Source organism: Protopterus annectens, chromosome 4.part0, assembly GCF_019279795.1.
Source record: "Protopterus annectens isolate FY-2018-M chromosome 4.part0, PAN1.0, whole genome shotgun sequence".
NCBI lineage: Eukaryota > Metazoa > Chordata > Ceratodontiformes > Protopteridae > Protopterus > Protopterus annectens.
The window spans coordinates 259,656,700-259,670,096 of record NC_056733.1 but is presented as its reverse complement, the minus strand read 5'-3'; the positions used below and the strand labels follow the sequence as shown (position 1 = coordinate 259,670,096).

The following is a 13,397-nucleotide window of genomic DNA, read 5'->3' as shown; positions in this document are numbered from 1 at the left end:
TGAAAAACGGGTTAAAATGTGAGGCAAAAAATCTGGACATTCTGCGAAAAATCTGTGCGGTTGAGAGGTATGCGTTCTAATCCCCAATCGTGGACTAGACCAGGAAATTATTAACTTATAAAATGCTTATTTTGTTTTTCCAAAACCCCTTTATCTTTCCTTCAAGCAAGCCTAATTATACAAAACATTTATTCTGTCAAGTCAGTTAAAATATCATTCTTTGGGACAGTCCCAAAACCCTTATGTAAAAGTCAAGGTTCTAATGGAATTATTTTTAATGTGTTAGCCGTGGTAGAGCATTAATTGATTTAAATGGACCGTTTTCAGGCTCGGCCCGAGACACAGTACAAAAAGTCACACATTAATTGCGGACAGACAAGTTAACGTTGCAGTCAGTATAAAAGTGCTGCTAGTTAAATCTCTTTGACAAGAAAGTAGTAAAACTGTAGACAGAAATTGTCAGGTGAAATTAAGCATGTGGTAATGAAATAAACTGAATACAGTGATAAAAGGTTTTGAGTTTTTTGCACCTTATTTATTTCTTGACTTTGTACATGTTTATTTATTTAACGTATTACGTCTTACAATTATTAGTCGAAAACATTATTTAGAGGTAATGATCCTTCTGTTTCATTTATTATGTCGCCGCGTAACCATTATTCTCTTTAGTAAATACATCATTTTTAAGAACAGCGTTTTATGACTTTCTTTACTTGCGTTCTTCATATTTCTAGTAAAGATAAAACAGCAATTTTTCAAATTTTAAGAATCGCATTTCTTAAGTAACTGACATCTACACAACTCAAGAATTTTGACTAACACTACAGTTCACTGAAATTTTTTTCAGAAAATCTGGAGAGTAATCTTGCATAACCCATAATTATTATGAGGACTTTTCACGCCCACATTCACTTTTGCCTAGGTGAAAGAGAGAGGCTGCTTTTGCCATAAAGCCCCTAAGCACATACCCCGTTGGCGTGTTCCCCGTGCAACAAAAAATAAAACGACTTACAAAAAGTAGTTTTTGAGCTTAATTTGGAATGAACAAAAGTAGTTGTTAACTGCCAGGCGCTGCTAAGCTAAGTGCATGCAATTCAAGCCCTGAGAACTGGAGACTTGTCGTTAGTACCGGTTAAAAAGCCATACCAGTAAATGCCGTCAAATCCTCTATTCCACACGGAAAAGAAACTTCCATGGGACACGAATAAAACTTGCTAACACAAATTCAGGTACACTATACTTAGCAACACTGCAGAAAGCCACGAGCAAGTACGTTTTATTTTCATTTCTTTGTGTCTTGTTTACTTACTGAGTTTGTCCCAAAGTTCTTCCAAACCCACAGCATTTGCTGTTTGGGTGCAAATATGTTGAAGACCCAGGCAAACATCAAAGAAGCACAGAGAATGTATCAGTCTACACCACTCCATGGTGACACAAAATCCGAATTATAATATACACAAAAGCAGCAGTAATTAATAGCCGCTATTATAATGATAGTAATTTTGTATTTCTACTTACTGAGGCAATCTAATCTGTGGTACCGACCAACAGAGGTACTCAAAACTAGACCTAATTTCTTCCTTACCTGTTGCCGTCTCTCTCCAAGTGATTGTGCCAGGTTATTTACAGCTGTCTCCTTCGGCCGATAAACAGCACTAGTTGTGTAGTAATCTGCAGCAGTGCCACGCACAGTGAGCCCAGAGAACCGCTGGCCAGGACGCCCTGCAGCCCGAGATGGTGGTGCCCGGGTCCCCACATCATGAATCTCCACTTCGCCGTTTCTGCCCGTCGCCTTCGGGCCTGGAATTGCTGCAGTTCATCACCGATGCTGCGGAGACGGGCAGCAGTGAGCTGAGCCCCAGAGCTACAAGGGGCAGGTTCACTTCCCAGAGATACAGAACTGCTGCTGCAGGAGCAGCCTGGGCCTGAGGTGCTTCTACTTGTCTTCATGGGGCAGGTGCACATAGCTGGCAGGGTAAAGGTGTAAGAGTTGCAGAATTGTTGTAAAAGGCAGTGCAGCTGTAGCGGGAGTCAGCTAGTGGGGTAACTGTGATACTGCGGGATGCTGGTGCTGATGCTGCGATGCAAGGAGATGCGTGCGAGTATTGAGTTGTTGTCCTTAACAGTTCTATTATTTATTCAGATGTCACGTGCTGATCTTTAGGCTTTACATCATCTTTTTCCCTAAAGAACGAGCTCCTACGTGCACGCGCTTCTGCGTGTGTTTGTCTTGTAATCACTTAACCCCCGAAATTCTAGTATGTTTATACGCATGCAACTTGCACCTGAGTCTGACTGAGCTCTATACGATCAGAAACCAAAACAAGAGGACAGACTCCTCCTTTTTCTCTTCGCTTTTAGCTGACGTCAACTTGTTGACTGGACAGCGTCTTCCTCGGTGATGGACATTCCTGGGGGTAGACAGACAATCCACATAATAAACCGAGATGACTGATGTCAGGGTTAACCCTTGCAGTACTATGCTCGGTCTTGTAATATTAGGTTGGCATTCGCGGTCAGGCAAACCTGTAGAGAAAACCTAGAGAAAAGAAAGATGATAGACATACAACTCACATCTGCTTTCTCTATGTTTCTTTATGTAAAGTGTAGTCAACAACAGATACATACTTTGGTTACAATCTCTCAGACAGTGATTTTCAAAGTCTGGTGACTGGGCTTATAAATATGTATACCTCTCAACTGTTCAGATTTTTGCCTCAGATTTCGATCTGTATCTAATAACAGTTTTGGTTTTCTGGCAAATCCCTAAGATGATCTGAGGAATGACATTTGTAAATAATGTCATTAATTTGAGTTTCAGACTTCATGTCCTTTATAAAATACATGTTATTCTAGAAACAGTCTTAGTTTATAAGAGCAATATTTAAAATTTGCCCCAATATTTGGGCCTTTGTATCCCCATTATGTCAGTCTTTGCCCAGATTTATTGGATTAAGAGGTTGAGAGGTGGCGTCTATATCATGTTATCGAAATCTTACTACATTGAATCACTAAAGGTCGACCTCTACTATCACAACCAAAGTGTTTGCCTTGTAAGTAAGTAATGTGAAGTTACAGGTATAACTTGTATGTCTCTATTATGGTGTGCCACTCATTTGAGCTCTCGAAAACATTCTATACTACAGCGAGAAAGCAGTTTAGAAGGGACAAGTCTGCAAACATTATAAATATTATTGTACCCGATTTCACAGTTTTTTTTTTTTTTGGATAACTACTCAAGGTGTGATCATGGGTCATTCATTTTGCTCACTTGTCACACAGTCTGGTGAAGAAAACGTAACAAGTATGAAGTAATATAGCCCTAAGACAGCTGTGGAGAAAGAGGCATTTGTTTTATATTACAGAAATTGCTGTAGGCAAAATTTGCACCAGCTTTGTTTATCAGGCACAGTTGTTCAATTTGTTTTTATCTTTTGTTGGATTACTGTTCTTTAGTGTTTTATATTTTAAGCAAACTGTTTATCATACACTGTACTTCATCATATAAGTATGTTGTAGTTAAATACTTTGTTGTGACTTTGACATATTGCTTTTTATGGCTGTTTTATGTGAATTAGTATTTTATTTTGTATTATTCTATTAATATTTGTATGAATGTATACTCATATAATGTTTTTCATTTAGTAGGCATTTTATTTGCTTTTAACTATGTTTTATTAAACAATTGTATGATTGTATTTCATCTGCTTTATAAAGTGCTGTATGATAAAGCACTACAATAAAACTGAAATGAATTGGGTACACATGCACATCATTGCAGTTTATCTTCTAATCAGTGACATAGAACAGGCAGTCATCAATGTCTGAACATTTATCACAACTATGTGCCCTGCCAGCTATTTTTTATTTATTGCTGCTTTATTTCCAGCTTTAGATCCAGCAACGGGTGCCATGACAAGTACTGGAAATGTACCACTTGCATAAATGTTACTTTACTCTGCGTTTGCAGAAGAAATGAGAATATTAAATACTTCATCATTTCTATGGCAGCCATTGACAGAGTTGGAAACTAGCTCCTGAAGGCTGCCATGTAGATGTTACTGTTTTTACATAAGATTTATTTTGATTTTACCCAGCGGAATTTGCACCCTGTATTGTTTACAATTATTTAAGGATCAGCAGTTTGTCGAAGCTTTCCTCCAGCCTTACTGAACTCACTAAAGCCAAAGACACAGCCTCTATGGGTCCAGAGAACACTCTGGGATATTTCTTAAATAACATAATCACTGCCTCTGGATGGGTTTTGTTCCAGAGGAATGGAGGACTGTAACAGTCATCCCTTTGCACAAGGGGAGCCCATAAACTGACACAGGGAACTACATGCCCATAAGCTTGAGCAGTATTATCTGCAAGGCCATGGAGAGAATTATCATAGACCTGATCAATAATGACACAGAAACTCTCCAAAAACTGGGCCAGACCCAATTTGGCTTTGTCAAAGGGAAGCCTTGCCTGCTCAATCTGGTGGGCTTCACTGGAAAGTCACCAGGGGCATGGATGAGGGAAAAACGGTGCACACCACTTATCTAGACTTGGCCAAAGCTTTTGACACAATTTACCCACTCAGGAATCATAGATAAATTTACTGAGTTAGGTGTAAACCCCTACACTGTCAGATGGACAGCCAGCTAGCTCACTGACAGGACTCCTGTTGTCCGCATAGGTGAATCCACTTCCAATAAGAAATCTGTTAATAACAGGACTCAGTGTTGGGACCCCACCCGTTTGGTATATACTTCTCTGAAGTGAAGGCCAATATTGGGGGGCTCTGGCTCATAAAGTTTGCTGACAATTGTAAGTCAGGACCAATCATTGAATGCCCAAATGATGCTGATATCCTAGAAACAGGCCTAAAAATGATGAATGACTGATGCAAAAAAACATGGTCTGAGACTAAATTCTAAAAGATGCTTAACCATACCCTTCAGTAAATCAGATATCCCTACAAATTATAATATTGATAGAACACCCCTAAAAGTAGACCCAGTGGTGAGGGACCTAGGTACACAGGATAGTAACCTAAACTTTGACCACCAGGTAGCTACAGTAGTGAGGAAATCCTTCTGTATGGCTCAACCTATAAGTAAAGGCATGACATCAAGATCAAAGGAAGTAATAGTGCCATTGTACACGGCCCTCATCAGGCCCAAAACTGAGTACAGTATTCCCTTCTGCATATACCTAACCAGGCACTTACATCAGTTGGAGCAGCCCTACAGGTTTCTCACTAAAAATACAAAGCATAAGACGTATGTTTTATGTAGACCAACTAAAGGCCCCCTCCCTTTACTCCATCTCATATTGTTTATTGAGAGAGGACTTACGCCTGACCTTCAAGGGATTCTCAGATCCAGCCCTTATGAAAATATTACATATTCACAAGAAAAATTATGCAATGGTTACACGTTCCATGGACCTGAACCTTATTTGTGACTCTAATAGAACTTGCTGGAGGGACAGATTCGTATTTTCCCAAAGACTATGTCATCTATGGAATAAATTTCCCATCTTTGTAAAACAAAGACCTGTCCCTTGCACTCTTAAAAAAGAATTTGGATAAATGGATGGGGAACCATAAATTCACTCCTGGGGTACTGTCCATAACCTTTATAGACAGAGGCAGTCTGTAAAATGACTCAGGGTTCCAACACCCAAACACCCACTACTTGATACTAACCCATCCTATAGCTGGGGAATTAAGATATAATATTGTCATATCCTGGGTAATATTGGCTAGGCTTGTAAAGGCTCTTGTGCCACTAGCCTAGTAATCACCTATGAACTTGACTTATACCTGCAGACTGCATTTTCTGTCAATAATCTTTGGAAGGGGGCAAGACAGGCATACTCCTTTAGACCTTCTCCTCCTTTAGAACTAGAGGTAGGACTTGCATTTGTGCCAGTCTCCTTAAATGGAATTAATAGAAATTCAGTTTGCCAAATTTGCATTCATGTTTCATTGAAGAAATGCATCCAGAGACATGACCACTTCATTTTAGTCATTATGCATTTTGCAAGGTGAAGCTATTCACTAAAGACTTTATATGGGGGAGAGTAGATGTAAAATTATATTGGGCCCACCGTTATCACTCTAAGGTAATACAAAATCCATGGCTGTGTCTGCTTTGTTTTTTTGTTTTCAGAGACTACATGCAGCAAGGGACTTTCTGTGCATGCAAGGACTTGTAGAAATAGTTGTTTCCCACAGGGATTGGATGCACCCTAATGGGACCTGCTCTGACATTCCAGTTCTTACTCATACCCTAAATTCTGCATTTCATTTATCCTACCCTCTGTTTTCCCACCCCCTCCAGTTTTGCATTCCACACGTTTTCCCTCCTTGATAAGCTGATCAAGCTCTCATTACTTTTCCCTCTGTTATCTCCCTTCCACTTTCATTGTCATTTACTGTGCGTTAAGGCCACCAACACTCCTCTTCTTTAGTGTACATGCTGTGGTGATCACCTTTTAAGTTAATTATTCCTGAGTGCTATACAGTAGATTTTCACTGTTAACTCATGCAAATAAATTAAGCCATTCCAATCAGACACCACCAGAAAATGTACACTCTTTGCATACCTGTTGTCAAGCCTCCTTTATGGTGCCCCTATTTTCACTAACCTACACTCCAACCTATTGTAAAAACTAGACCAGTGTTTCAACAAAACTGCTAAATTCACCGCTAACAAGCTAAACAAATCCAGTCACTGTTCTGCCATTAAACAGCTACAGTGGACATGAATTTCCCAATTATTGCAGCTTTACTTGATTAAAAATGCTTGCAAACTCTTCAGCATACTGACAAATGCCCTACACTCCAGGGCAGCTTGGCAGTAAATCAGTAGCACTGAATGCAGACACTTAATATATACAGTATTGCTTCTGGTACAGCTAGAAAAAGCAAAATGACATTTTCAGCTTTCCTTCACCTGGCTGAAAATTATGCTATGAAGGTACTTAATACATACATTTAATCTTATTACAGAAAAACAGACTGAGTTACTTGTCATTAAAGACAAGTTCAGGCAGTATTGAGAACCTAAAAATAATTTGCCATACATTCACAATCTGTTTTTCTACTACACATGTTACTGAATTAAAGCACAGACTGTGAATCTGGTAGGCCGCATGATCCCCTTCTAGAAGATCCAATTGTTTTTGGTATTAAAAATGTCAAATAAGAAGCAAGCTACTGTCCAAGTCTAAGTTAACAATGAATAAAACCGTGAGGGTTTCTATAGACCCGCAGAAATAACTGGCAATCCGATGGAGGAGTCCAATAAGCATTTGAATGTATGTAAAAATTAAAATTAATCCAAAATCTGACAGTACTAGACAAAATAATTATGTCAGGCTAAAGAACAGTTTGAAAGATCTTCCAAACATTTTGGAAAGAAATTTACTGTGTACACAAGTTTAATAATGCGGCTAAAATGTAAAACTCCTCGGCACAGCAGCTGCCATACTGCTCAAGGTGAGGTTAGAATATGCAAAGTGCTGCCTGTCCATTTTTCTCAGGTTTGCATGTCAAAAAATAGAAGAATATTTTCCAAGAGATTTATGCAAACAAAATTGATGATTCTGTTATCACCATTTTCAATGATTCAGTGTTTGCACTACATAATTCTGATGCTAAAGAGTTGTCTGAGACTGTAAATGATATGTGTGAACTATTTCTTTACCACATACAGAGACGGAGCAGCATTTTCACTGTAAAAAACACTGGACTGAAAAGCTATTACAAAGTGAAGACATGTAAGCTACACTCTGGTGCAGAATGAAATATAACCGAAATGCATTTAAGGAGCTGGGCTTGAAAAGTTCTCATTAATGTATAGCTTCTTTGCTGGCTTATTACATTCACAGACTAAAACCTTGGAGTCAGAAAGACTTGTGTTGTGTGTGTAAAATAAAGAATATAATTTACTGTTTTAAGTTGTGTCCTTACAGCAATCAAATATTTTAGGCAGGTCTGATTGTGAACATTTGTGGATACAATCAGTGCACAGATGAACATACAAAGCTATGTCAAACCCAGAGCTGTTGGACATGCTACACTTAGAGAAATCCCAATCTCTCCAAATCACACGCTCCAGGGACCTAAACCTTGTAGCCACAATAAGCCGAACATGCTGGAGGGATAAATTCCTGTCCCAGAGACTTCCCATACTCTGGAACAAACTACCCATTCATGTCAAGTAAAGCTCCTCATTGTCCCTCTTTAAGAAAAATATTGACGACTGGATGGGAAATAGAAAATTCACCCCGGGGATCACTTCTGTGGGACTGCTTGACAGGGGCACAGGAAAATAATTTTCTTGGGTGGCAAAAGCCAGGAAATCTTTTTGGCTAGGCTTATATAGGCCACATGGCCGATAGCCTAGTACCTACCTATGAACCTATGAACCTATGCTCTTAAATCTCTACTGTAATGGTATAACCTTAGTAGAACTTTTTGCCATAGTCACAAATGCCTAGCCAGCATTGTAAGATCTCTCAACTCACACTTTTTTTCCTCACTCTTTCATAATATTGTGTTGCATCTATATTTTATTCTATGCTTTATTCTTTGTTTTTCTTCTGCTACTGAAATTGTATCTAGTGCACATTACATATCTATATCTAGCTATCTATATATACATACATATATATGGCTGTGACAAAAGGACATACTACCAGCCCAGCTAGCAGGAATTTTGTAAATAATTATATGTCAATGGGGGATGTTGAAATGATTCATATAAGATGCTTGTGTTACAAATGTATTACAACTGTATGTCATGTGTATATCAAACTGATCTGTATAGATGTGTGTTGAAAAGGGTATTTGCAAAAGGCTTGTGTTTAAAATGGATCCACAGTGTGCCCTGCTGAAAGAGAACAGAAATGCACATACACTATTGTAACTGTTTAAGTGTATATATATTAAATAGTGGAAATTGGAATACAGAAATAACTAATAATAATAATAATACAGAATAATAAAATAACTGAAATTTAATTATTTTATAGCAATGCCATAAAAAGATGGTATCTTTCAGTTTCGATGCAGCAAGGAGACACAATGTCTAAAACTAGGGAGCTTTCTGTATTGTCTCTAGGGTGAAATAATTACTAGTCTTGAAATGTGATTGTTTTACTACTTCCAGCATCTGCTAAAGATCTAAGGTCTATGTATTTTCACAGAGACATGCTGAATACTGCCAGCTTCCAGCAGTGGGGGTTTCACCTGGGATTGAGTCAGATGACAAGAAATTATGTCATTCTGCAAGCTATCCCAGCAATAATATTTGAGATATTAATTTGAGAACTCTCTGAGAGAAACAGGGCATTCTGTGGTCTGTCTTGGACCTGACAACAACAAGATCCATTCACCACATGTCTGCCTTGTTCTGATGAAGTAAGTTATTATGGAGTAGTATAATTCTCTTAGATATAGTCAGAAATATAGCAAAGCTTAGTTTAGATATTTTCTTTATTTATTTGAGACTGTCCTGCAATATTGTTTTAAATATTTCCTATGATTTTGAACTTTGATATCACTGTAAATATATACTATTTCCCTGTTCTTTTATTATTTATTATTAAATATATTTAAACCTTTCATTGTGGCTGATCTGTCTAGAGATATTTGGGTTTTAAGAGTATTTGCATATTTATTTGGTGACACTGTGTGGCCCACTCTTAATAGCTTTGCTCTTGGTCAAACTACCATTTGTATTAATATTAATATTACTACACAGTAAGATTGGACATCATTTGTTAAGGCCCTTAAAGTAGCTGATAAGGAGTTGGCTGGTGGCAGTGATAACTACCTTATAGTCTGGGCAAAAGGGGGCATAGCTAGTAAACCTATGTCAGCCTTTCCCAGGTGTGTGTGTGTGTGTGTGTGTGTGTGTGTGTGTGTGTATGTGTGTGAATCAAACCTCAAAGTGTGTGTGTGTGTGTGTGTGTGTGTGTGTGTGTGTGTGTGTGTGTGTGTGTCAGCTACTTGTGCAGGGACACAAAGTACTGGTTGGACAGAGATGGTGCTGGAGGTCTTGGCTTGGCCACTCAGCTGAGATCTCAACTCTATAGCTGTGCTAGTGGGGAGTCTTACTGGGGATCTGGAGAAAGAGGGAGAAACCAGCCTCAGACTGACTGTGGTCTCTGTGTGTTCTTAAGAGAAATTGCACTTGATTTAGAGAGCTGCATCTTGAAATAATGTGTGTGTGCCTTGTCATCCTCCCAGTGTATGTCCTCCACTGGTGCCAGTGTTGAGGATTGAGGCCCCTTGATTACTGGTCCAGTGGTGGGGCATCACACATTTATTGGCTGGAAGTGGTGGGATCACCACATCACATATTGGGATTCAGTGATGTGGATATTGAATTCCTATAGCTTGTAAACAGTGGTCACTAAATAAGGTGTTTGTACTCTCAAGCAGCCACATGGTATACATTCAGAGTTTCATATCACAATAGTTTTATTTATTTTGTTAGCTTAGTTTGTCAGGGAGAGCAGGCAAGGATGTCAACAGAGAAGTATGGCAAGCTGACAAAGAGCCAGTTGGCTGAGATATGCCAAGCCAAAGGACTGGAGCATGCCAACCTGACTAAAGCAGAAATTATTGCAGCCTTATTCACAGCTGCATTACAGACCAGCAACCAAGAGGACAACCAGACTGGCCTTGGGGATGTACAACTGTCAGAAAATGGACAGTTCAACTTTGCCTCAGAGGACTTAAAAATCAATCTGAAGTTAAAGAGACATGAGCTAGAGGCCAAACATTTGGAACTAGAATCAGCAGAGAGACTGTGACAGGAGAAACAAATGGAATTAGAAGCAGAATAGAGACTGAGATATCTGCAAGCTGAAAAAAAGGAGAGGCAGAGGCAACATAAAAAGGAAATGCTGACTCTTTGCCAGGGTCATTGAGGTAACGGGGAAGGGAGTAACCAAATCCCAGAAGCAATAAAGGTCAGTAAATTTATTTCACAATTTACAGAGGAGGATAATTTTGACAGTTTTAGTCATATGTTTGAAAGGGTATGTAAACAGTATAATGTTGACCAAGGGCTCTGGGTATGGTTCTTGACCCCCTTACTCCACGGTAAAGCTATAACTGCCATTTCTAAATTGTGTCTGATACTGATTGCTTAAGTTATAATACAGTTAAAAATCGTTTATTAGAGTGTCTTAAGTTAACACCTGAAGCTTATAGAAAAAAGTTTTGTGAGCGTAGACGCAAGGCAGATGATAGTGTGTATGAATATATTGCTGACTTAAGCACTTACTTTAATAGATGGGTGAGTGGGTGTCAGGTCACCACTTCTGAAGGGCTGGCAGACCTTTTGGCGAGGGATAAGCCCTTAGAACATTTCCTGAGGACATGAGAATCTGGTTAGCAAGCAGAGAATACCACAGGTGAGTTGGGTAAAAAGGGAGACCTATGCCTAGCAAGCAAGGCATCACTGCCCAGGAAAGGGATAACCAGAGCTGCACATGGGTCTAAGGGAACCCATGGTGGGTAGCCTAAACCACTTTAACAGAGTCTGACAGTAGCAGGGGAAGCCCCTAGTTCAGATACACAGCCAGGGTCAAGGGTTAAATGTTTTAAATGTAACCAGTGGGGCCATGAAGCATATAGATGTCCATGGAGGCAAGGGGGGAACAAAAGATGGGAGAGTCAGTAAGTGGGAATGGCAGAATACCACTAGTACATTGTCTGAAGGCAACAAGGGTACCAAACTACCACAAGAGATTATATTCTATCTTAGTATATGGGAAACAGGCCACTGCTAAGTGACACACAAGCTCTGACCTAACCATTGTGAAGCATGCAATGGTTAAAGAGGAGCACTACTTGTTTGGGCAGTCTACTCCAGTCAGAGCTTTAGGAGGGACCCAATTCCAAATACCTTTGGCTAGGGTTCACCTTGACTGGGGGGGGTGGAAAAGGAAGCAAGCAGGTAGGTGTGTTTGAGGATATTTCTAGCAGATGTCCTGATAGAGAATGATTTTGATAATGCAGTACCTTGTGTGCATGCAGTTACATGCAGTCAGGCTAGGAGACAAGTATGTGGGTCTGGTAGTCTGGGGGGACTTAGACAGACCACACACTTGAAGCCAGGACTGGTGAGGTGGCTACTCCAGGGACGGAGTTACATTGTAGTACTGAGACTGAAGGTGAGCCACAGCTGCTTGTGGATACTGATGTTCCCTTGGGCAGAGTGACTGCAAGGACAGAGGTGAGTATTAGTACCCAGGCTGAAAGTGAGGCACCACTGTCACAGGATACCAGACGTCCTGTGGAAGGGGAGCTGAGAAGGGTTACAAAGAAAGAGCTGAGACTGGCTCAGCTCTCAAACCCTACATTACAGGGCTTGAGGGAGGTAGCCAAAGAGGTGCCTGATTCTCAAGGAAAATGGGTATCTGTATACTGGGACAAAGGTTTACTATATAGAGATTGGACCCCTGAAGGAGGACTAGAGGGTGAGGTAATACAGCAGTTGGTAGTGCCCAGAGCCTACCATCTGGCACTACTAGCCATAGCCCATGATATTCCCTTTGCAGGTCATATGAGCATAAAATGTACAAAGAGATGTATTATGCAGAACTTTTATTGGCTTGGAATTTCTAGAGATGTAACAGGGTACTGCAGGACCTGTGAGCAGCACCAAAAGGTAGGCAAGGCAGAAGACAAGATTAAAGCTCCTTTAGTGCCTTTGCCAGGGAGGAGCCATTTCAGAAGGTATCCATGGATATTGTGGGGCCTCTGAATACCCCAAGTTCCACTGGGAAGAAGTATATCCTAGTGGTAGTAGATTATGCTACCAGATACCCTGAGGTGGTGGCTCTGTCCTCCATTGAGGCGGAAAGGTGGCAAATGCTTTGTTAGAGATTTTCAGCAGGGTGGGTTTCCCAGAAGAAATATTGACTGACAGAGGTGCCAATTTCATGTCAGACCTGTTTGCTTGTCTGTGGGAGTGCTGTGGGGTAAAACACCTAAAGACCACCTCTTACCACTCCCAGACTAATGGTTTGGTGGAGAGGTTAAACTCTGCACTAAAGACCATTCTATGGGCATTTGCAGACCAGTTTAAGAAGGAGCAGGACAATTATTTGCCCCATCTGTTGTTTGCTTACAGAGAGGTGCCCCAGGAATCCACAAGGTTTTCCCCCTTTGAGTTTCTGTATGGGCATAGGCTGAGGGGACTTCTAGATTTGATTCACAATGAGTGGAAGGGTAAAAGTGAATCCCACAAGGAGTCTGTTGTGGCATATGTCCTAAACCTTAGGACAAGGTTCAGACAACTCATGGGCTTGGCCCAGGAGAACCTTGCAGAAGCCCAACAGCAGAAAAATGTCTAGTATGACAGGAATGCTCGAGCTAG

At 40.2% G+C, this 13,397-nt stretch overlaps 1 long non-coding RNA gene across 1 annotated transcript in view; it reads right to left on the bottom strand.

Annotated features, from left to right (window-relative positions):
- Positions 1-2,436, bottom strand: part of LOC122799291 — a 137,656-nt gene extending 135,220 nt beyond the window's left edge. Inside the window, exon 1 of the long non-coding RNA XR_006364449.1 lies at positions 1,586-2,436. This is a non-coding gene — a long non-coding RNA (uncharacterized LOC122799291). The remainder of the gene's footprint in view (positions 1-1,585) is intronic.
- Between the last annotated feature and the right edge of the window lie 10,961 nt (positions 2,437-13,397).